This window comes from Leuciscus leuciscus, assembly GCF_965113295.1.
Source record: "Leuciscus leuciscus genome assembly, chromosome: 2".
Taxonomy (NCBI): domain Eukaryota; kingdom Metazoa; phylum Chordata; class Actinopteri; order Cypriniformes; family Leuciscidae; genus Leuciscus; species Leuciscus leuciscus.
In genome coordinates this window covers 63,647,257-63,671,768 of record NC_138726.1, presented here as the reverse complement: position 1 = coordinate 63,671,768, position 24,512 = coordinate 63,647,257, and positions in this window count along the sequence as shown.

The window sequence follows — 24,512 nt, the reverse complement described above, 5'->3', positions numbered from 1 at the left end:
GTAAATTACATAATATTAGTTTGAACTGCTACCGCTGTTGTAACTATGGAGAGTAGAGATATTGAATATTTCGCAAATAAATTTACTAAGCTACCATTCAAACAACCGATTCAAATAAAAAATGTTACAAATGAATTAAGAGCCCAAGTCTAAGTTGGATACAGGCTATAGAACAATCAGCTTCACTAAACGGCCGAACTTGCTCTTTTAACCCTCTGGGGACCAAGGTGTTTTTGGAGCCCTTGAGATTTTCTGACATGCCTTGAAATTTGTGCTTTTTTCAGTTATTTATAAACATGTTAATGGCAAAGATGTAAAATCACTCTATATAGCACAAACAGGGCTACCAAAATATGCGAGCAATGTGTATGTAGATGTTTGTATTTTTAAGAGAATAATGTTTATGCGTGGTTATTGGAAAAAATAAAAATGAAAGTGGCTGAATTAAGACCACAAAACACATATTAAATATGTGTCCACAAGACTTTTGTCTAATTTATGTTGTACCTTTGAGTACTGGCTTCAAAATTATGTGAAAATAGTCTTGCTTTATCGTTCACAAAAAAAAATACATTGATTTAAATGGTGTAAAACAGGTTTTGCTTGGAAAGCCAATATGCGAGGGGGGCGTGAAGGAGTAGTTTACACCTGGGATGTCCCACCCACTCTGCATAATGACTCTGAATAGTCATTCATTCAGGTGTGACACTGACTGAGCCACAATGCAAGGACAATGTATTTAGAAGAATACTTATATTGACCATTTAAGATTTCGCTTACATCTATCTTGTAAATATGTTTAGCTATTTTATTAAAAATGTTACAATTACAACAATAATTACAATTTCAACAATATTTCAAGTGTACTCTTTCTTTGTAAAAAAAAAAAAGAAAGAAAAAAAAGATTATAGGCCTACATTTTATCATGTATTCATTAGTTTGAATATAGCCAACAATGGAACATCTAACATCTTAGTCTATGACTTTATTTTTGACAAAAATAGTGTGACTAACGCCTGACTAAGGTTGTTTTATTGAAATATCAGGGCATATAAATGTTAATTTACGTTGCTTATACAAATACATTTTAGCAACATATTCCAGTCGATTTTACTCATCTCAGTAGGCTATAGCAAAGCAGTTTATTCTTTCACACACAGACGCGCGATTCATATTTAGGCTAAACACTCTACAAATATGTACCCTTCATTCATCTCACAGAAACGCGAGTCATATTATAGAAATGCGATTCATCTTTTTGCGGTTTACATAGGCCTACACTAACGTTATTCCATAACGTTATTCCACACTTGAGAAAAGAAAACAGCCTACCTCACTCCTCAGCGCGATCTGCTGCTCATATCAGGAGATATTTCTCCTCATCAGCACTGTGGAAACTTTTCTCCATAAAGGCTATAATGTCTCACTCGCGACGCGCTTTGTTTACAGCTGATGTGGGCGTTTCACAGATCTGAAATGGTTCTCGGAATTTGCATTTGAAAAGCACGCGCTCTCCGGGGAGTGGTCACATTACTGTGAATCATCTCGTAATGAGGTCGACTGGAGTCGCTCTCTTTGTATACAGATTACAGAAACTAAGAATATTTGTTTTTTATATAAATGACTTCATTTAAAAGATGCGATCTCAAGCTTTATGCCCGTGGGTCTGTTTGCCTGTTTGACTGAATTTTCGCGGAGTTATAGATAATTTTCGAACGCGTTTCAAACGGGAGTTTACTGACAGAGAGAAGGCAGAAATCGCATCATGTTAATTTTTCTTTATTTGTCAAAAAGCAAAACACTTTATTTTTATTGTGAGTATACAGAAAAAAAATAGAAACTGAACAGGATCGATTGATGTATTACACGAAAATGAAAGATCAAAATTAACAGAGCATTTAGTGTTTATTTTCATTGCTAAAAAAAAAAAACGAGCAAAACGCGCGGGCGCGTTTTTGGTCCCCAGAGGGTTAACACGGACATTTAAAAGGACGGAAGGATGGATTTTTTGCTTCAAGTGATAGGCTAGGCTAAACTTATATTTATATTTTCTTGATGTATGTGTTGTTTTCTATAAATAGTCTGTCTTCATTTTCTAGGAAATCGGGCAGTAGGAGGAGCTGTTACACAGTCGTCAACATCTGGGAGCTGGTTTGCTGAAAAGGCCATTGACAGTAATCGAGGTCTCCAGCAGTTGTACACGGGATGCTCCTGCACCCTTAGTCAGACTAACCCATGGTGGAGGCTGGATCTGCGTGATGTGTACCGAATTACTAAAGTGGTCGTCACTAACAGACTAGACTGCTGTGCAGAACAAATAAACGGAGCGGAGATTCGCATCGGGAACTCTTTAGAGAACAACGGCAGCAACAATCCCATGTGAGACTCTTGAGGTTGAAAGAACATGAGAGCTTGAGTACAAATGAGAAGGATTAACGTGAATGTGAAGATTATATGACAGTATCTTTATCTCCATCTGTTTCTCTCTCTGTCTGTAGATGTGCTGTTATTCCTGCTATTCCAGCTGGCGAGTCCTACAGCTACTCATGTGATGGGATGGATGGACATTATGTGATTGTTCGTATTCCTGGAGATCAGAAGATTCTTACTCTTTGTGAGGTTGAAGTCTACGGGTATTTGGCAGGTAATTCATTGTTGTAGAGCATTATATTCAGTGTATAATAGCATATCAAGGGCGTCAATTTTGAGATTTTGGGATATCCGGGAAGCGTACCCAGATAGCAACATTGTGTCGGCCCAGATCCGGCCCACATCTGGCACATGTGGAATGAAGATCTGGCCGACATACCGCGTGGAACGATGGCACTTGGGTGGACCACTCCTGTTTGCCACAAGCAGGCCATAGCAATGCCACATGTCAGTCAAGAGCAAAAAATAAATCAGCACTGGACCTTATCTGAGCCACAAAATCTGTGTATAATAAATATGGAGTCATCTCAGCCTTAATAAGCCTGTTAACAAGCAGAATCACTGAAGGAAAGAAGAGAACAGAAAAAGAGACGAGCAGAATCACAAGAACTACAACTGACTTCAGCCACAGTCTAAGATGAAATCAACTGAAGATAAAAAAAGACATTAAATCTCTCAAGATCTCAGGAGAGGAGGATTAAACAACTCCACAAACAGCATTACCAGCTTCACTTATTACTAACCAGTTTTACTTTATTCCTCTCAGACATCTACAGAAGTTGTTATTGAGAATTAACAGAGGTTTAGCTCCGTTTCATTTGTGGTAATTAGTGTTTCCATTAGTTTGGCTCTTAACTCTTATTATACGTTTGTGTTTTTTGGCTGCTGTGACAGTGTGTGTGTGTGTGTGTCAAACACATTTGCAGTAGCAAAGGAAGCTTAAGTGAAATTATATCAGGTGATGATGGTTGTCTGTTGACGTTTATAATCATCATGAAATAGCCGATGTCATTTGAATCTAACAATTGTGTGGTGACATTAATACATTTACATTACATTATGAGGCTCCGCACCTTCTCACAACTCCAAGTTTGTCCGCAAGCTTCCATGGGGTTGCTTAAGAGCAAACTATCAACAAACACTTGTTCTAATCCCATAGTGCACAGCACAGCTGACTACGCCAGATAGTTTAGTCCAAAAATACACAGTTCTTTAAGAAGTTGGGTCTGTTCGAGGTCTGCTCAGGTTCCCACCACAAACGAGGCGCAGCAGTGTTCGTTTGAAAGTGTACCGAGAACACCTCCATTCCACTGTGCTACCTTTTCGATAGTTGTTCATAGATATTTAATAGTTGTGTGTCTTTCTGTGGGAGACTACAAGGAAAAGGGGACCATACATTTTCAAATTCAGCCTCGTTGCAATCGATAACACCAATAATTGAAAAAATCTTAGTGTACCTTTGATCCACTTTTGGAAGTTTATCTTTTATTCACACAGCAAGTATACATTTAGAAGCTAAATATAATCATTTGCTTGCCAGCTTGACCTGGGATAGTCCACTGTCCTCTTTCCCAAAATAAAAAAACATGGATCTTTAAAAATAGTGCAATTCAATAAACAGTCAAGCTTTGCTTTAATCTTGTCCCAAAAATGGCTTATCATGGGGCAGAACCAAAACATGTAGGAGTGTCTACCAGAGTCAGATTCTTTCATTTAGGACAAACTGGTGAATGTACTTCCTAAGATTGACCCAAAACATTCACCATTTTTCCCTAAATTTAAGAATCGAACTCGGGCTATTTAGGTGTAAATGTTGGTGTAAATATTTCCCCCAATCTGAAAACGTTAGCCATCCTTAATTTTGTTCCAGGCCTGAAAACAGTGTAAAATGATCTAGATCGCTGGTTGGATCTTCAAATTTCTTGGATTAGCATGTACGTGGAATGTACTTCCTTCAGTAGATTGCTGTATCCTTTACGCCTAATAGGCAAAGCACTTAGGAGACCACTTGAAGAGGAACATTGAAGATAGCTGAGTCTCACCACTTCCCATGCAGAGTTGCCTCTGACTTATTCAAATGAATCTTGTAGCTTGATAAAACTACTGATCAGATCAATCAGGGCTGGCACCGACAATTCTGTCTCAGAAAGAAATAAAGGCATATGTAACCCCTCTGATTCTACTCGCACTGCTCCAAGCTGGTTTCAAACTGGCGTTTCCGACATTGGAGGCAGGCGCACTAAAAAGGGCTTCGCTAGCTCACGTCTTGAGGCCAGGAAAGTGAGATTTACCTGTACAGCTCTTTACAAGCTGACCTCTGTTAAACATGTCATCGGCATACAGTGAAATTGTATGAGTATACAACCAATTAAAATTCCCTTAATTTGTTAACTCTGTCTTATAGATACTGCCAAAGGTTCCAGGGATAATGATTTGTGAGGACTGACGCTTGTGGTGCCCTGTATATTATTTCTAACCAATTCACAAAGTTATCCCCACAAACCCACAAGTTATAAGACCTCAAACAAATACTTCCACTCCAAGTGGTCAAAAGTGTTTTTGGCATCCATAAAAATGACCATAGCCTTACAGCGAGTCAGAAAACAATACTGTGCAATGCCAAGACGACTAATATTAAGAATTGAGCATCTTTCAGGAATAAATCCAGTTTGATCTGGTACTATGAGTTATGGCAAATAAACCTTTAATCTTTTAGTACGTATTTTGGATAAAACTTTAGCATCAACATTTATTAAAGATAATGGCCAATAACAGGAGCAATCCATATAGGGCTCATCCTTTTTTAAGATACATGAAATGTTTGCATGATAAAGTGAGGATGGGAGACATCCCGATTCAAAGGAGTGTATAAACATTAAGAAGCTGATCAGTTATTATGTCCTTAAATCCATCCATCCATCTTCTTCCGCTTATCCGGGGCCGGGTCGTGGGGGCAGCAGTCTAAGCAGAGATGCCCAGACTTCCCTCTCCCTAGACACTTCCTCCAGATCTTCCGGAGGACACAGAGGCGTTCCCAAGCCAGCTGGGAGACATAGTCCCTCCCGGTGGGACGCGCCCGGAACACCTTCCCGGGAAACTTCCCGAGCCACCTCAGCTGGTCCCTCTCGATGTGGAGGAGCAGCGGCTCTACTCTGAGCTCCTCCCGAGTGACCGAGATTCTCAGTGACCGAGCTAGCCCAGCCACCCTGCAGAGAAAGCTCATTTCGGCCGCCTGTATCCAGGATCTTGTCCTTTTGGTCATGACCCACAGCTCATGACCATAGGTGAGAGTAGGAACGTAGATTGACCGGTAAATCAAGAGCTTCGCCTTGCGGCTCAGCTCTTTCTTCACCAAGACAGACCGGTACATCTACCACATTACTGCAGAAGCAGCACCGATCCATCTGTCAATCTCCCATTCCATCCTTCCCTCACTCGTGAACAAGACCCCAAGATACTTGAACTCCTCCACTTGAGGCAGGAACTGTCCACCAACCTGAAGTGGGCAAGCCACCCTTTTCCGACTGAGAACCATGGCCTCGGATTTGGAGGTGCTGATTCTCATCCCAGCCGCTTCACACTCGGCTGCAAACCGTCCCAGTGCATGCTGAAGGTCCTGGTCTGATGGGGCCAGCACGACAACATCATCCGCAAAGAGCAGAGACAAAATCATGTGGTCCCCAAACCTGACACCCTCCGGCCCCTGGCTGCGCCTAGAAATTCTGTCCATAAAAATTATGAACAGAACCGGCGACAAAGGGCAGCCCTGCCGTAGTATAATATGCACCGGAAACAAGTCTGACTTATTGCCGGCAATGTGAACCAAGCTCCTGCTCCGGTCGTACAGGGCCCCGGACCCCATACTCCCAGAGCACCCTCCACAGGACGCCACGAGGGACACAGTCGAATGCCTTCTCCAAATACACAAAGCACATGTGGATTGGTTGGGCAAACTCCCATGAACCCTCCAGCACCCTGGAGAGGGTATATAGAGCTGGTCCAGTGTTCCATGACCGGGGCGAAAACCTCCCTGTTCCTCCTGAATCCGAGGTTCTACTATCGTCCATATTCTCCTCTCCAGTATATGGCATAGACTTTCCCGGGGAGGCTGTGATCCCCCTGTAGTTGGAACACACCCTCCGGTCCCCCTTCTTAAAAAGAGGGACCACCACCCCGGTCTGCCAGCCCAAAGGTACTGTCCCCAATCACCACGCGATGTTGCAGAGGTGTGTCAGCCAAGACAGCCCCACAACATCCAGAGACTTGAGGTACTCAGGGCGGATCTCATCCACCCCCGGTGCCTTGCCACCGAGGAGTTTCTTGACTACCTCAGTGACTTCAGCTTGGGTGATGGACGAGTCCACCAAACCAGCCAGGAATGATAGGACTCCTTCAGCTTTACTTCCGCTGTCCACCACCGGGTTCGAGGATTGCCGCCTCGACAGGCACCGGAGACCTTACGGCCACAGCTCAGAGTGGCCACATCGACAATGGAAGTGGAGAACATGGTCCACTCGGACTCAATATCTCCAGACTCCCTCGGGATCCGGTCGAAGCTCTGCCGGAGGTGGAAGTTGAAGATCTCTCTGACGGGACTCAGCCAAACGTTCCCAACAGACCCTCACAGTACGTTTGGGTCTGCCGAGTCTGTCCAGTTTCCTGCCCCACCATCGGATCAAACTCACCACCAGGTGGTGATCAGTTGACAGCTCTGCCCCTCTCTTCATGTCCCTGAATTCCTCATAAAATTCTTGCACAAAGCCAAGAATCCTTGGCACCTTTCCACTTTTAAAATGTATCTGTATTACAATTGTTACAATGTCTGTAGAAAATTTAAACGAGTGAAATTTTTCTTACAGTTACATGTAAGATTTCTTACCTGTATGCGATGGGCTTTTGTTTCAGGATGTTGGGCAGAACTTTAGCCTAAAACCCACTAAATGTTTACTCTATGAATGAATTTGATCAATGCAAGTCTACACCACTATGACTAAAATTCGCTGAGTAGTATTTGCTACTAAAGTAAGGCCATGTTTGACCCTGGTAAAGGTCAGGATGGGGACCCTGGATGGGGTCTGTGACCCCATCACAGAAAGCCACAAAATCACTTTCCAGAACATTCTCATTCACAGTTCCATGCTGGTGGAACGCTCTCCCCACCCTCATCCGGAATGCAGAATCCCTGACAACATTCAAAAGACAGCTGAAGACCAATCTCTTCCGTGAGCACTTAACCTTATAGAAAAAAAAAAAAAAAAAAAGTTTTCTTTCCCTTTGAAACATCACTTATCAGGCTTATGCTACTCTGAATAATACCTGAACTTCGTATTTTGAGCACTTCTTGCGTTGTTGTTGCTTTTGCCTCTTTATGATGACTCGCTGAATTTAGTCCTAATTTGTAAGTCGCTTTGGACAAAGGCGTCTGCTAAATGACTAAATGTAAATGTAAATGTAAGCATATCGATGGCAGACTTGTGGGAGTGGCCTTGGACGATAACATGCCCAGTGCATTATGGGTGTTGAAGTTTTCCTACCTATGGCAGGAAAGCTAGCGATGTTGGGTAAGCTGTATTTAGTAGTAGTATAAACAACTAGAAATTGTAGTAAATGATGGTTCAAAACAAGGAAATACGAGGCTAAGACGGAGGCTAAGATGTGAGTGAAAGATCAGATTTTTTTGTGCGAGTGTAAACGCAGCCTTTAAGAGCTGCAATAATATTAGTGCTTGTTCTCTGATTCACAACCTTGCTAGAAGACGCCCTAACTAATTTCCCGATTTGTAAAGTCTTTTTCTTGCGTAATAAAGCAAAATCTACCCTCTGAGTTAACAACTGATCCAATGCCTCTCAGAAATGACTCACTTCACTTCAAGTCATTGTTCACTAATAATCTTCCCTTCTGCTACAAACTTTGTGCATCAATGTAAATGCCCCTTTTTTCATACATTTTCTAGAAAATCTGGCAGTAGATGGAGTTGCTACACAGTCATCAACATCTGGGGACGGGTTTGCTGAAAAGGCTGTTGATCGAGGTCTCCAGCAGTTGTACACGGGATGCTCCTCAACCACTAGTCAGACTAACCCGTGGTGGAGGCTGGATCTGCGTCATATTTACCGAGTTAGTAAAGTGGTCGTCATTAACAGACGAGACTGCTGTGCAGAACAAATAAACGGAGCGGAGATTCGCATCGGAAACTCTTTGGAGAACAACGGCAACAACAATCCCATGTGAGACTCTTGAGGTTGAAAGAACATAAGAGCTTGAGTACAAATGAGAAGGATTAATGTGAATGTGAATATATGACCGTATATTGATTTCCTTCATCAGTTTCTCTCTCTCTGTCTGTAGATGTGCTGTTATTCCTGCTATTCCAGCTAGCGAGTCCTACAGCTATTCATGTGGTGGGATGGAGGGACGTTATGTGAATCTGATCATTCCTGGAGACATGAAGACACTCACTCTCTGTGAGGTGAAGATCTATGGAGAAGGTACATCAGTCATGTTGGTTTATAATATCAGATAATAATAATGTCTTTACATCGTCATATATTTTTGACACAGTGATGAACAGGGAAAAGTTTTAATAAATGCCAATGTGTAGGTTCCAATATTTCATTGTTAATTGAATTTTAATGTATTTACATGTATGACTGTGTTTGTTTAGGTCCCTGTTTAAAAAGGTCATTTGTAAAAATTCAGTTTAACTCCAACAATGATTTGACTGACCCTTCAATGAAAGAAAATGTTCTGAAACAGGTGAGAGAAAGAAACACATTCAACCTTTATGATTACTGTGAGAAGCAGAAATATTGTATATTAGGCTATGTACTATGCAGCAAATAATTGTTCTCAAGTCATTACATTTTTGCTGCATTTTAGAGTAAACATAAAAAGGTTCTTTATAGGCATTGATTGTTCCATTAAGAACCTTTAACAGTCATGGAATCTTTACATTACTCAAAAGGTTATTTATAGTGGTAAAATGTTCCCTATCCAAAGCTACTTTCAATGCTGCGCTGACAGCGCTATGGGAAACCATCTTTGTTTGACCGGCTGTGAAGTATGTGTGACAAACACGCCAAGAACTTGGCTTTAAATAACCTCTGATGATGATGTCATTAGAATGCACGCTCGTGAAAGGCTATAAATAGACGTGAAACAGGTGAACTTTCAGGTTTCTTTGTCTTCGGAGAACTGAATTGTGTGTGTGTTCTATGATCTCTATCTGTCCACTTGTTTGGAGTTAGAGTTACAGCTGTAAGTGAGCAGAAATTTCTCAATGTGAAAAAAAAGAGAACATCGTGTCGCAAACAATTAGGAGATGCATGCCTCCATGCTCATGGCCCATCCCTGATTATGATAATGCATGAGCTCTGCTCTGAGTATTTGCATTTGAGCATGGCTAGTGCGAGCACTGTGAGTTGTTCTCCATTAAAGTGCTTTGTACTCATCTCGCTTTTTTTTTTTTCATATCGCAAATTGGCTGAGACGGGTCCTTCCCTTTTTCTCATGCTCTCTCCAGATCATGACATCCTCCTGAAGACAGGGTTGAGGACAGATTACGGGTCCCCTATATATAAATATATCCCTTTCGCTCTTGTTCAACCGGACCGTTTAAAATTTTCTGGTTAATATTTGGCTGCATTTAATTTTGAGGAATTAAGTGATTTAAATACTCATCGGATTTGAGAAGTTAGATGATTGTATTAATATCTTCTCTGGGTGTTCTTTGGCTAAATTTAATTCTGAGGAGTTAAATGGCGAAATAGCCACAGGTAATGGACTTTGAGAACGCCGTCTTCAAGCGCTCCTCTCGTTATGATAAAGTGCATGAGGAGTTACTCTATGTGGTCTCTCGTGCAGTGGCCAGATTACAGCTTGACTGGCCACAGGAGAAAGAGCAAGTGATATAAGTTCACATTTCTGTCCGGTGGCAAGGGGGAAGAGCCTCAGCGACGGTCTCTCCAATCTGTAAGGACCTTCATGACGAGTTAAATCATTCTTGGGGGAAACCTTATTTTTCACATGGCTTTGTGCCCTCAATGTCGACTTATTTGACTATCGTGGGTGCAAGGGCACGTGGTTATACGATAATGCCCCAATTTGAAGAGACGCTTGTGGGCTACATCTCTGTCAACAAATTATGTATTTTGGTAAACACTGTTACAAAGATCATAAACTTGCATAAAAAGCCAAGAGTCAAACTACGCAACTAAAGCAAACACTAATCACCATAATGGTGACCGAATATTTTTCTTGTGTTTCTCTTTCATTCAGTGATTCTGCTTGTTAACAGCAGGTGTTCATCATTAATGCTCAATCATCACTTAATTAATCACTCATTTATCTCATTATTCTTGTGTTTCTCTTTCATTCAGTGATTCTGCTTGTTAACAGCAGGTGTTCATCATTAATGCTCAATCATCACTTAATTAATCACTTATTTATCTCATTAACTTTAACTCTGATTCAGAATTACTTTAACACTTTAGAGTGGGATCATATGTACACTGAGTAGAGTTAATTTAACTCTGGAGACTTTGTTGTGTGGTTGCCCACTGAAACTAAGCAGGGTTGATCCTGGTCAGAACCTGGATGGGAGACCTCCTGGAAAAATTAGGTTGCTGCTGGAAAAGGTGTTAGTGAGGCCAGTTGGGGATGCTCACCCTGTGGTCTGTGTGGGTCCTAATACCCCAGTATAGCGATGGGGACACTATACTGTCAAAAGCGAGGTCCTGACTCTCTGTGGTCATTAAAAACCCCAGGATGTCCTTTCGAAAAAAGAGCAGGGGTTTAACCCCGGCATCCTGGCCAAATTTGCCCATTGGCCTCTGTCCATCATGACCTCCTAATCATCCCCATATATACTGATTGGCTTCATCTCTGTCTGGCGCAATATGGCTGCCGTCACATCATCCAGGTGGATGCTGCACATTGGTGGTGGTATTGGTGGAGATTCCCCCTTCCATGTAAAGCTCTTTGAGTGCTGTGAAAAGCGCTATATAAATGTAACGAATTATTATTATTATTATTGTTATTATAGCTCCTTCCCGACACACTCACAACACCACTGTAGAGTCCTGCACGGGTTCGGGTACCAAACCAAGTTTTGCTCAAACGGGTGAAAAATATCCAACTGTGTCGGATACGGGTGCGGGTCGGGTCGGACACGGGGGAAACACGGGTCTAAACACGGGTTTAAAACAATCACATGCAAACGTAAAAATATATGCATATTTTTAGGAACACATCTACAAAAATATTCCTGTATTTCAAGTTGATAAAATAATTTAAAATCCACATCAGTTTATTTGTGCCCACGCGCCACGCCCTCCCAGGATCGATAACGTTACCTAGGCTACTTTCACTTTTAAAAATTCCTCATAACCGCACGCGCGATCTGCTTGCAGTCGTCGAGATGGATGCTGAGGAGTTGAAGAAAAGAATAGCTAGTGGAGATTGTAAAGTTGTCGACAATACGTCATCAAAAGTCAAGTCCAGTGTGTGGGAGAAATTTGGAGTTATCTGAAGAAAACAATATTGTGAAAGGCTTTGCTGCATTTTCGTGTTGGATAGCCGCAAATGTGGAACTTCATCACCGAGGAAGCACGCAGATAACTGTGGTAACAAACCAAGCAGTTCTATCGAACAGTATTTTTCAAATGTAACACTGTTCAGTATGTGTGGTGTGCAGCGCGTGTTTGAACCCAAAATTGTCAGATGTAGGCTAGACGAAATTGCGTGGCAGATATAGTGTTGTAGCCGCGTCTGTTAGGCTACTCAGTTTTGTGGTAACCTTAGCCATGTTCTTCATGTACCGGCCTTTTGACAGCTTTGGCTGAAGTTGCCCTTGTGTTAATTGTCGTTATAACTTCTGTATGACCTGGCAATAAACATTTTTGTAATTGTGTCTATAATGTGATTGGTTAAACTGATTTTATTTCGGGTGCGGGTCGGATGTCGGCTCTATTTTAAGTGGGTCGGGTCGGGTGCGGATTTTAATTAGTGCTGTTGACGGATAACGGGTCGGATGCGGTTTGAAGCACGGCGGGTGCGGGTTTAACAAAATCGGACCCGTGCAGGACTCTGCACCGCTGTTTCCATTTTATCCATATATAAATCCATATATAAAACTATTCGAAAATGTATAAGACATCTATCTAAGAAATAAATTTGTTTCACATCTATTTATTGCCTCTCATGAGCGCGGGTTCTCATGGCGTCATCGTCAGAGGTTATTTAAAGCCAAGTTCTTGGCATATTTGCCACGCATACTTTAGAACCAGTCAAAAAAATATGTTTTCCCATAGCGCTAATTCAGTTCAGCATGTCATTCCCGCTTTTTCAGGGAACAGGGTTGCAGTCAAGTAACCCGAGACATCCTTCTCATTAAAAAAATTGTTCTTTTAAGAACAGATCTCTGAAAGTTTTTTTGAAGAACCAAATATGATTCTTCTATGGTATCGTTGCAATAAAACAATAAAAAAACTTTTGGAACCTTTAGTTTTTGAGTGTAGATTTATTTTGTGTTTTGAAAAATAATAATTTTGGTTAATTTACATAGAAACATTTTAAAACATGTTCAACTAATCTGTATGTTGCTTGAAAGTTCAAATCCTGAACCACTGTACTCACATTAATGTATTGTTATATATTATGACCTCAAAGTAAGGAAAGAAAGGCACTGCTTTATCTGCTCCCATGAAACTTTAATAAATTGCAACAAAAGGCTCTTCATCAGGCAGTAAGAACAATGAATATAAAGAGATTTTATATTCACATAGTAAATCCTCACACTTGATAAAAGGCAATCGGCGAACTAACCAATTATGCATTAGGCAAAAAGAAGACATCAAACAATAATTGAACAGGAAGACATCTAAATAGGCAAGGCAAGGCAAGTTTATTTATATAGCACATTTCATACACAATGGCAATTCAAAGTGCTTTACATAGAAGAAATTAAAATAATAAAAAGAAATAAGAATAATTAAAACAGTTTAGAAAAATAAAAGGAAATACAGTACAGTACAGTCGGACGAACAGCGGCACAGTGCTCATTCAGTAAATGCATAGCTAAACAGAAGTGTTTTGAGTCTGGATTTGAATGTGACCACTGTAGGAGCACATCTGATCTCTTCTGGAAGCTGGTTCCAGCTGCGGCTGGCATAATAGCTAAAAGCAGATTCACCATGCTTAGAGTGAACCCTTGGTATTTCTAGCTGATATGATCCTAATGATCTGAGTGATCTGTTGGGTTTATATTCAGTGAGCATATCTGCAATGTATTGAGGTCCTAGGCCATTGAATGATTTATATACCAGTAATAATACTTTGAAATCAATCCTAAATCTAACTGGGAGCCAGTGTAAAGACCTGAGGACTGGTGTGATATGTTCATATTTCCTGGTTCTGCTCAGAATCCTAGCGGCAGCGTTCTGTATGAGCTCTTATGTCTTATGGTCTTTTTGGGAAGGCCAGTGAGGAGACCATTACAATAATCCACCCTGCTGGTGATGAAAGCATGCACAAGTTTCTCTAAGTCTTGTCTGGAAACAAAGCATCTAATTCTTGCAATATTTTTTAGATGATAGTATGCTGATTTAGTTATTGCTTTGACATGACTACTGAAACTAAGGTCTGACTCTAGTGTCACACCAAGATTCCTGACTTGATGTTTAGTTGTTTGACCCCTAGAGTGAAGGTATGCGTTCACCTTGAAAACTTCATCTTTGTTTCCAAATGCAATGACTTCAGTTTTATCTTTGTTTAACTGAAGAAAGTTTTGGCACATCCAACTGTTGACTTCATCAATGCATTGGCACAGGGAGTCAATGGGGCGGTAATCGTTAGGCGATAGGGCTAAGTACAGCTGTGTGTCGTCTGCATAGCTGTGGTAAGCGATTTGGTTGTTTCTCATTATTTGGCTCATTGGGAGCATATACAGGTTGAACAGGAGTGGCGCAAGAATTGAGCCTTGAGGGACTCCGCATGTCATGGATGTCCACTCAGACTTATGGTCTCCTATACTCACATAATAACCTCTCCCATCTAAATATGACCTGAACCATTTTAGGACTATCCCAGAAAGCCCCACCCAGTTTTCCAGCCTGTCAAGAAGTATGTTATAATCGACAGTGTCAAATGCAGCACTGAGGTCGAGTAGTACCAGCACTGATAATTTGCCTGAATCAGTATTTAAGCGAATATCGTTTATTATCTTTATGAGCGCTGTCTCTGTGCTGTGATGCGGTCGGAAACCAGATTGAAAATTGTCAAAGTATCCATTCGAGCTTAAGAATTTGTTCAGCTGATTGAAGATAACTTTTTCAATGATCTTGCCTATGAAAGGAAGATTTGAGATCGGTCTATAGTTGCTTAATATGGTCTTATCCAGATTGCTCTTTTTCAGGAGGGGCTTGACAACTGCAGTTTTCAGGGAGTTTGGAAAACTCCCAGAGAGAAGTGAGGCATTTACCACTTCTAGAAGATCTGCTTCTAAACTGTTTAACACACTTTTGAAAAAAGATGTGGGAAGTGTGTCAAGAGTGCAGGTTGATGGTTTAAGGTGCTGTACGGTTTCTACCAAAATTTTGCTATCAATTTTTTTGAAATCAGACAAAGTTACTACTTTTTCAGGTGGTCTGATCTGTCTGACCCCAGCGCAACTCAAGGATGTGCTGATCACCTTTCTGATATTATTGATTTTGTCACAGAAGAAAGAAGCAAACTCACTGCACTTGCTGTTTGAGAGCATTTCATTGGGAATCTGGCTTGGGGGGTTTGTCAGTCTCTCTACAGTAGCAAAAAGAGTGCGTGTGTTGTTTAAATTGCAGTTTATAATATTTGAGAAGAAAGTCTGTCTAGCTTTGCCTAGTTCCATATTGAAAGCATGAAGGCTGTCTTTGTAGATGTTATAATGGACTACAAGCTTTGTCTTCCGCCACATGCGCTCTGCTTTTCTGCATTGCCTAATTCATATTTTGCAATTATGCATTAGGCAAAAAGAAGACATCAAACAATAATTGAACAGGAAGACATCTAAATACATAACTCAAATAACATAAGTTTTGGATGTACGCATAGTACATCAAATTATTATATATTATGACCTGAAGTTATTAAAGGCCCACTGAAGTACCTTGAAACGCACAGCTTTGTATGATGCGCTGACATAATTTCCACTGAAACAGGAAGCTAAGGCGGGACATATTGAACTCCGCCTTTTCAAATGGCCAATAGCGTTTAGTTTACCTCACAGACTGCTATTCGTAGCTTACTTGACAGCACCATGGAAACGAATCCGAGCGCTGATACGTAGGATTCAATAGTAACGTTAGAGGTGTGAACAAATTGTAGCCATTTAATTCTGAAAACGGATTAAAACTCGAGCGTTTGAGCAACCGAACACACATCTCCAACCCATATTACGATACGTTATGTTACGCTCCGTTACGTGTTAACGGTCGCTTTGGTCAGGTGGTGTTTATAGCATAAGGGGCGGAGCATATATTGTATAGCATATATTGTAATCCTTTTATTTTAAATATTTGGCATGTTTTTGTGCTGCTGTGCGTCTCTGTGTGTTTAATAAGCAGAGTATACGTGGTTGTGGACCCGCCTATAGGCGCACATTACTAACGCGCTCTTTAAATAACAGGAAAAAAAATTGCGAACTTTAGACCAGGTTTCAGTTGGTCAATGGCGCAGTCTATTTCTGTTCCTCGAAATAGCAACGTGCCAACAATGTGTCAGAACACACAACTCGTTTTCAGACCAGCAGCCCATGGGCACAAATGCATTTGCTATTTAAACAACGTGGCGTAGGATGTGAAAATGCTAACTGTGCCGGACTGAAACTAGCATAAAACACTTGCATCGCGCTTGGCGCTGCATTGCACCGGGTGTAAGATAGGGCACTATATCTTTATCATCAAGTAGACAATATCATCTGACGTTGGAGCTTGACGTCACACAATCATTGGGTTTAGACGTCAACCCGACGTTCATTTCAACCAAAATATGACGTCTGAGGGACGTTGGATTAGTTGGAGTCCAGCGTCTTCCTGGCGTCACATTGACATACTGTGCTTTTTGGGGAGGAAGGTTTGAGTCTATCGTCACATTCTGATCTAATCAGTTTAGTATGAATGTTATTTTCAGCTGGGATCTGCTCTTGCTGATAGAGGATTCACAAATGTGACACTACGATGGTCTCAAACTCCTAAACGGGTGATCCAGAAGGTGAACGATGCTAAACGTGAGTCTGTTCTCACAATTATTACCTATGAAATAAGCTGCACAAATGGAAATGATTATAAAATTATTGTAATGTGTAATGAGCAAAAATGTTTTCATTTACAGGTCACTGTGAGAACAGAAAATCCCCTTGAAATCAACACTGTCTTCTACTCACTAAATTCACATTCACATTGATCTGATTCTAAATACACAAAATTAAATTTTATTAATAATTACTTCCGTGTAAAGACTCTTAAAGTCCCCCTGTAGTTTAATTAATTCAATCCCTTAAAACTCATCTTTGATCACTAAAATTACATATTTAAATGTTTTGTCCAAAATTCTCATGCCTTAAAATAAGCTTGAATGTAACTCGACACAAATATATGCAAATAAGCCCCGCCTCCACTCACTCACTCAGCTCAGAGATCCACTGGTTGACGATCACACGTTGATCTGATTGGTTACAAGGTAGTTTGTGACGTCAGAAACACCAGCGATTTCAAAGCGTGTGTTTGAGACTGTCTTTGGTTCACTGCAGTTTTAAGGAGAAAATACTCAGCAATGGTGTCGACTTATGAATTTACACATGGTTTGTCTTAAAGCATATTAAAAACACCACATAGACATAACATTAAAGGGGTGGTTGACTATGATTTCACTTTTGTTTACTTTAGTTAGTGTGTAATGTTGCTGTTTGAGCATAAACAACATCTGCAAAGTTACAACGCTCAAAGTTCAAAGCAAAGGGAGATATTTGCTTTTACAGAAATCGCTTTTTAAGGACTACAACAAACGGCTAGTAGAGACTACACCACATTCTTCCCGGGTTAGTGACATCACCAACCCTAGAATTTACATAAACCCCGCCCCCTGAACACGATTTATAGTTCATCAAGTTTATCAAGACAGAATATGCTAATCAATGACTAGATGATAACTACACATCAGCTACATAAATCAATCAATAATCATTCAGAAATGTCCTGTTGCTTCTACATGTTGTCACTTCTTCTAGAGTCTCTCCATCATTGTCTAACTCCAGTTTAAACATAAAAGGCTAAAAGTTTTTGACATTTCCAGTGCATGTCTGTGTGAGTGCAAGCTGTTGAAGCTCCACCCCCTGTGCTGCTAGCAGCAGCTCATTTGCATTTAAAGGAACGGTGCGTTTTTGCTCACCCTCAAAAATTGACAATTTTAACATGCTATATAAAATATCTGTGGGGTATTTTGAGCTAAAACTTCACATACACACTCTAGGGACATCAGAGACTTATTTTACATCTTGTGAAAGGGGCATTATAGCACCCCTTTAAAAGCTTGATTTTCACCACAGGGGGATTTTAAATCACTTCTGCTTCACAGTTTCTGTTGATTCAAACCTTTAAGAACCAGAAAACATTGTATAATGTCAACATATAGCATTAAAAATACATAGTAATATAATTAAAATATAAAAATATAAATAAATTCAGTTCATTGTCAGTTCTACTTACTGAAGTTGCTTGTTCTGAGTTCCTTCTGTTAATAAAACTAAGACTGCTGCATTCAGATTCTTTTCTCCTCATTATTGTCATTATAATCATCATTATAATTGCAGGTAATGTTTGTGTGCTTTATTTAATGTTAAAAGTACTGTGAGTTTGAATATTATTTTGCACGACCTTCATAGCCGTTCAAAAACGCTGATTCATTCAGTAACGAAACATTTCTGTTGCCCTGAGACGAGCGATGGCTGTCATGTTTCACCAATGAAAATTATTCCTAACAGATCCAGAGCAAAAACAGACAATATCCTGAGTCTTAAATGTTAGTCACATATAATATTAACTTATTGTTTATTGATCTTGTGGCAGGTCCAATGAAGTTCTTCCTGCCTGCATGTGGTTGGTTAGTCTACTCATTGACTTCCGTCCTATCAGTGGGCTGCAGTATAGAATAGAATAGAATGAGGCATTTATATAGCGCTTTCATATGTACTACTGTACACCCAAAGCGCTTTACAATCAAATCAGGGGATCTCTCCTCAACCACACCAGTGTGCAGCATCCACTTGGATGATGCGACGGCAGCCACAGTACAACGGCGCCAGTGCGCTCACCACACACCAGCTATAGGTGGAGAGAGGAGAGAGAGTGATAGAGCCAATTCAATGTAAGGGGATTATTAGGAGGCCATGATTGGTAAGGGCCAATGGGTGGAATGTGGCCAGGACACCGGGGTTACACCCCTACTCTTTACGAGAAATGCCATGGGATTTTTAATGACCACAGAGAGTCAGGACCTCGGTTTTACGTCTCATCCGAGGAACGGTATACTCAGTAGAGAGTATATAAACTGGCTGGCTAGAGTGTATTGTGTCACGAGTCACCGCCCCTTTCTTCCCGTGTGGTCATTTAGTCGCCATCCAGGTATGTTTGGTGATGTTGGCTGGGTTGTCAATGGGACACTGTAGCTAACGTTAGCCTATTTCCAGGTCGGTGTATGAAGTCCTGTGGCTGGCATTGGGTTGAGGTTGTCCCTCATCCTTGTTTGTGTACAGTCAGAGGTTTGAGTGAGACTGATTCAAGCATGGCCAGTACGGGTGATGCATTTCAGTACGGAGGCGCTTAGTTACCGCCGGCGCGCACATTGTCCTCGCGATAGACTGGACGAGCCCTCAGCTTCCTAGCATGTGTGTTGTCTGCCTGACTGGTTTGGTTCCAGGATCTCGACCCGGATCTTCTGTAGAGATAAGCTGATTTTATTAATAGTTGTTAGTAGTTCAATTGTGGAGAGTTTTTCTGATTGTTTAACTTGTAATTTTATAGATGCATTAATTACAGATTGGTTGCGGCTGCATGGGCGCTGTTGCCATTTGGATTAAAGTTGCTTCTTTGTTGTGTTCATTACTGAAGTCAAGTCAAGTCAAGTATATTTGTATAGCGCTTTTCACAATACAGATTGTATCAAAGCAGCTTCACAGTATTAAATTAAAATAATACAACAAGGTTTGTTTCTAGTGGAATTTATTGACTGATAAAATTAAATTACATATCCCCAAAATATCCCCAACTGAGAAAGCCAAAGGCAACAGTGGCAAGGAACCGAAAAAACTCCATTAAGTGACCTAATGGTGTCCTAAAACTCCATCAGGTGACCCAATGGAGAAAAAAAAAAAACCTTGGAAGAACCCAGGCTCAGTCGGGGGCCAGTTCTCCTCTGGCGTTTATGAGCTAGAGGCCGGATTGTAGTTTGAACTGTAAGATTAAAAATATTATATGAATGCCTGGCTGAAGAGATGCGTCTTTAATCTAGTTTTAAACTGGGAGAGCGAGTCTGAGCAACGAACAGTATCAGGAAGGCTATTCCAGAGTTTTGGAGCTAAATGTGAAAATGCTCTCCCTCCTTTGGTGGTTCTGGATATCCTAGGTATGACCAAAAGCCTCGAATTTAGTGATCTTAACCCTCTGAGGTCGAGAAACGAGCTGACGCGTTTTGCTGGATTTTTTTCACATAGCAGCAACATAAACTTAAATTACTCCGTCATTTATGGTTATACAGAAAATACAGAAAAAATCTGTGATATTTCTACTTTTGTATGTGTCCACTTACAATCAAATCAAAACATTGTGCTTTTGTAAAATAAAGAAAATAAACAGGGTGTGCGCCTCTCCGTCGCGGTGAACTTTTTTTTCTTGAGCACGTCTATAAACTGAAACAAAACTAAGCGAATACTTCTCACACATTTATGTATGGGGCGCCGTTTGTAAAGTGTCTCATGCTGAAAATAACAGCAACATTTTGTCACATTTAGCTTCAAACAATGTTTAAAAAACTGGTATGAATTTTTGACGGTCACTTTTTACCACATTTACAACAATATTTGTCAACTTAGAGATATTTTAAATAGTTAAATCTAAATATTAAATGTTACACCTAAATGTTAAATGTTAAATCTAAATGCTAAATCTAAATCTAAATGTTAAATCTAAATCTAAATGTTAAATCTAAATGTTAAATCTAAATCTAAATGTTAAATCTAAATATTAAATCTAAATCTAAATGTTAAATCTAAATGTTAAATCTAAATCTAGATGTTAAATCTAAATGTTAAATCTAAATCTAAATGTTGAATCTAAATCTAAATGTTAAATCTAAATCTAAATATTGAATCTAAATGTTTAGGGTGAAACTAAATATTTAACTAATATGCAAAATCAAAATGCCGGTAACCGGAAGTGCCAAAATAAAAGCTCGAGGAGGTCAGTGTGTGTTTATAGCAGAGCCGATCCTGACCTCCCTGGGGCCCTAAGCAAAATTCTGTTTAGGGGCCCTCATACCTGACCCGTGAGCCATGAACCATTTGCCATTGCCACACAGTCACACCTGACACCCCAGTGTTCCCACTACAATCCCTCCTTTAACTAGTTGTAGCGAAAATGTAATTCCTGATATCAGAAGACATTGTTACTAGTAAAAAGTTCATTCTTAATATCAAGAATTCACATTTTAAATAGTACAAATTGAATTATTGATATCAAAAATGCATAATTATCCTGTGAATGAATAAAAGCTAAAATGGCGCCATAGCATGTCACTGTGTTTTAAATGATAAAAGTAATTCTTGATACTCTTGATTCTTGATGGTTATTATTTACTGAGGGATGTGCATCCATATTGACCAGAATCTCCAGCCAATCAACATTTTAAATTCAATGGAGCCTATCAATAGTCAATGTCAATACATTGCTTTCCATATTGCATTTGGGCAGAGTTGTAACTAAACCTTGACTGAGCGACTAGATAATCATCGTCTTGTTTTAAAACTATAATGAGGAGTGCCATCACGCCCGTATTGTACTGGTCCTGACTCACAACAGATGTTTCTGCTGGAAAGTGCGCGTTTCATTTCATGATATGATCGCATGTTAACGCGCGACGCGGTTATCTTTTCCGAGCTGCAGTTTATAAACAAACACCGTTGTCCTTTGTCGTTTATTAAACATGATAAATCAACTCACATCAACTTAACTTTAGCCTACTGTTCTTTGCTGACATCAAACTTTGAGAGGAGAGTCACAAGTCTGCCTGATAACTGTTGCCGCAATGAACTCTTATGGTGTTGTTTTCTCTCTCTTTTCGTGACCAGAAGGATAGTTCCGCTTCATTTTCTCATCGATATTGTAAACATTGATTGACGCGCTTTGACACGAGGGGGAGGCGGGGCCTTGAGTAATTTGCGGGGCCCTACGCACTTTGCGTAGTGTGCGTATAGGGCTGATCGGCTCTGGTTTATAGCATGGTTTATAGTGTCAAATAACGAATAAAAACCATCTCATCCGAGGAAATGGACTCTTGGACATGGATTATCGTGATAATAACTACCTAAAATAATAAACACATTTGGAGAAACTGTATTTGAAGAGTAGGCTAGCGTCACTTTTATGAAAAGTGCGGGACTTATGACCTGCAGCCATAATAGCCAGCCACGAGGGCTACAGTTTCTCCAAACGTGTTTATTATTTTAGGTAGTTATTATCGTTATATTATAGTTATTATTATGAGATGGTTTTTATTCGTTATTTGACACTATAAACCATGCTATAAACACACACTCGAGCTTTTATTTTGGCACTTCCGGTTACCGGCATTTTGAATTTGCATATTAGTTAAATATTTAGTTTCACCCAAAACATTTAGATTCAACATTTAGATTTAGATTTAGATTTAACATTTAGATTTAGATTTAACATTTAGATTTAACATTTAGATTTAGATTTAACATTTAGATTTAGATTTAACATTTAGATTTAGATTTAATATTTAGATTTAACATTTAGATTTAACGTTTAGATTTAACATTTAGATTTAGATTTAACATTTAGATTTAACATTTAGATTAATATTTATATTAACATTTAGATTTAGATTTAACATTTAGATTTAGATTTAGCATTTAGGTGTAACATTTAATATTTAGATTTAACTATTTAAAATATCTCTAAGTTGACAAATATTGTTGTAAATGTGGTAAAAAGTGACCATCAAAAATTCATACCAGTTTTTTAAACATTGTTTGAAGCTAAATGTGACAAAATGTTGCTGTTATTTTCAGCGTGAGCCGCTTTACAAACGGCGCCCCATATTTATGAGCCATACACCTTTATACACATTTAAGTGTGTACTTTTAAATGATCAGATTCAAACTGAAAACAAATATTCTCTGTTTAAGTAATTTGTATAAAACCAACAGGATGTCCAGTATCTCAAACGCTTGCTAATTACTTTTTAATTCGACTCGCCCACTCGCGCAAAAGAGATTCACATGCAAATCTCCACATGGGACGCGAACGCCCTCGTTACCTCAAACACAAAACACCAAAACACTTCACAAGTCTCTGCTTTTCGTCGAGTTTGGAAGACACGTCTGAGCTTACATTGGATTTACCTCAGAAGAAGAAGAACGCGATTTGAAGACAAGAAAGATGTAAGGTAAGAAATTCTTACTTATTAGTTTATGGTATTGTTGCATAAACTTCACATTGCAGTTGAACTGTTGCTAGATATATGGTGAATATTATAATATTTAGACCCGTGTTTCCTGTTAAATACTGTTTGTGGATATCTGCTCAAACATAGATATGTATAACCATAATGTTTAATATTTTGGAGCGCGATGGCGTTTGAATGTATCATATTTTGGAGCGCGCTGTGGGTTTGAGTATCATATTTTGGAGCGCGCTGTGGGTTTGAATGTATCATATTTTGGAGCGCGCTGTGGGTTTTAATGTATCATATTTTGGAGCGCGATTGCGTTTGAAAGGAAAAATGCACCAAACATTAGGCTTTATGTTTTTACTATTATCTCATTTCATATCATCATAACGAATGGAAACATCTGAAGTAACATATGATAATCAATATATTTTTCTCTAGCGTAGTTGTTCTTGAAATCTTTTGGAAGATTTAATTTATTGTTATTATTATTTTATGCAGCACTGCGTAGCCTATGCCTACAAGGCACAACAAACCTGGTGTTCATTATATATTGTTGGAAACGTGTGTGTGTGTGTGTATTCTGTGAATTTTAAAAAGAATTTTTAACCAGAAAAATCTAAAATCTATTCCCAAAATCGTGCAGCCCTATAGTTTCTCTTGATATCAGTATGTTCACAGTTTTTTCTTTTTTTTTCTTTCAGGGACCAGATGCAACTGAGTCCTGCTGACTTCAACATTCACATGAGTCTCTGTACATGAACATGGTAAAGTGAAAATCAAACACCTTGGAAATGAAAGGTATGTACAATGTTTTTAGGAATGGCACAAAGGTCTCTGTCTTTGGATCATTGTTCTCTTACGAGAGGTCTCTCGTACTGCGTAAGATATCTTACGCTAGGGGAAAATCCTTTTCCGCGAGATATTGAAGCCAAAAATTATCCTTAATTTTGTAGTAATGCAAAACGCGTTGCAGCAGCAATGCAGACATAGGCGAGACAGCTCGCGCGCCTATTGGCTGCTCTGCGGCAACTGCAGCAGCCTATCGAGCGAGGCCTGGCGTGACGTCAGACCCAATCAGGGCACTTCGCGCCCGCTGCGTCACGTCCCGCCGAAATGGGCGTGGTCTAGGCCTATAAATATCGCTCGCAGGCAGCTATTATCTGATTTTTCATCCTTCAAGCGAAGCACACGCATCGCTGGAGCTGGATTAGAAGCCGCGCCGTCGAGAGAGAGCACCTTCAGCGGGACGAGTCACTGAAGTCGCTGGCCGCGCCGCCTTCCTGCCTTCCTGCTGCGCTTTCCGGCGCTTATATCCTTCTCTTTTATTACACTGTATTTCTGTGTGTGTGTGTCGCCGCCGC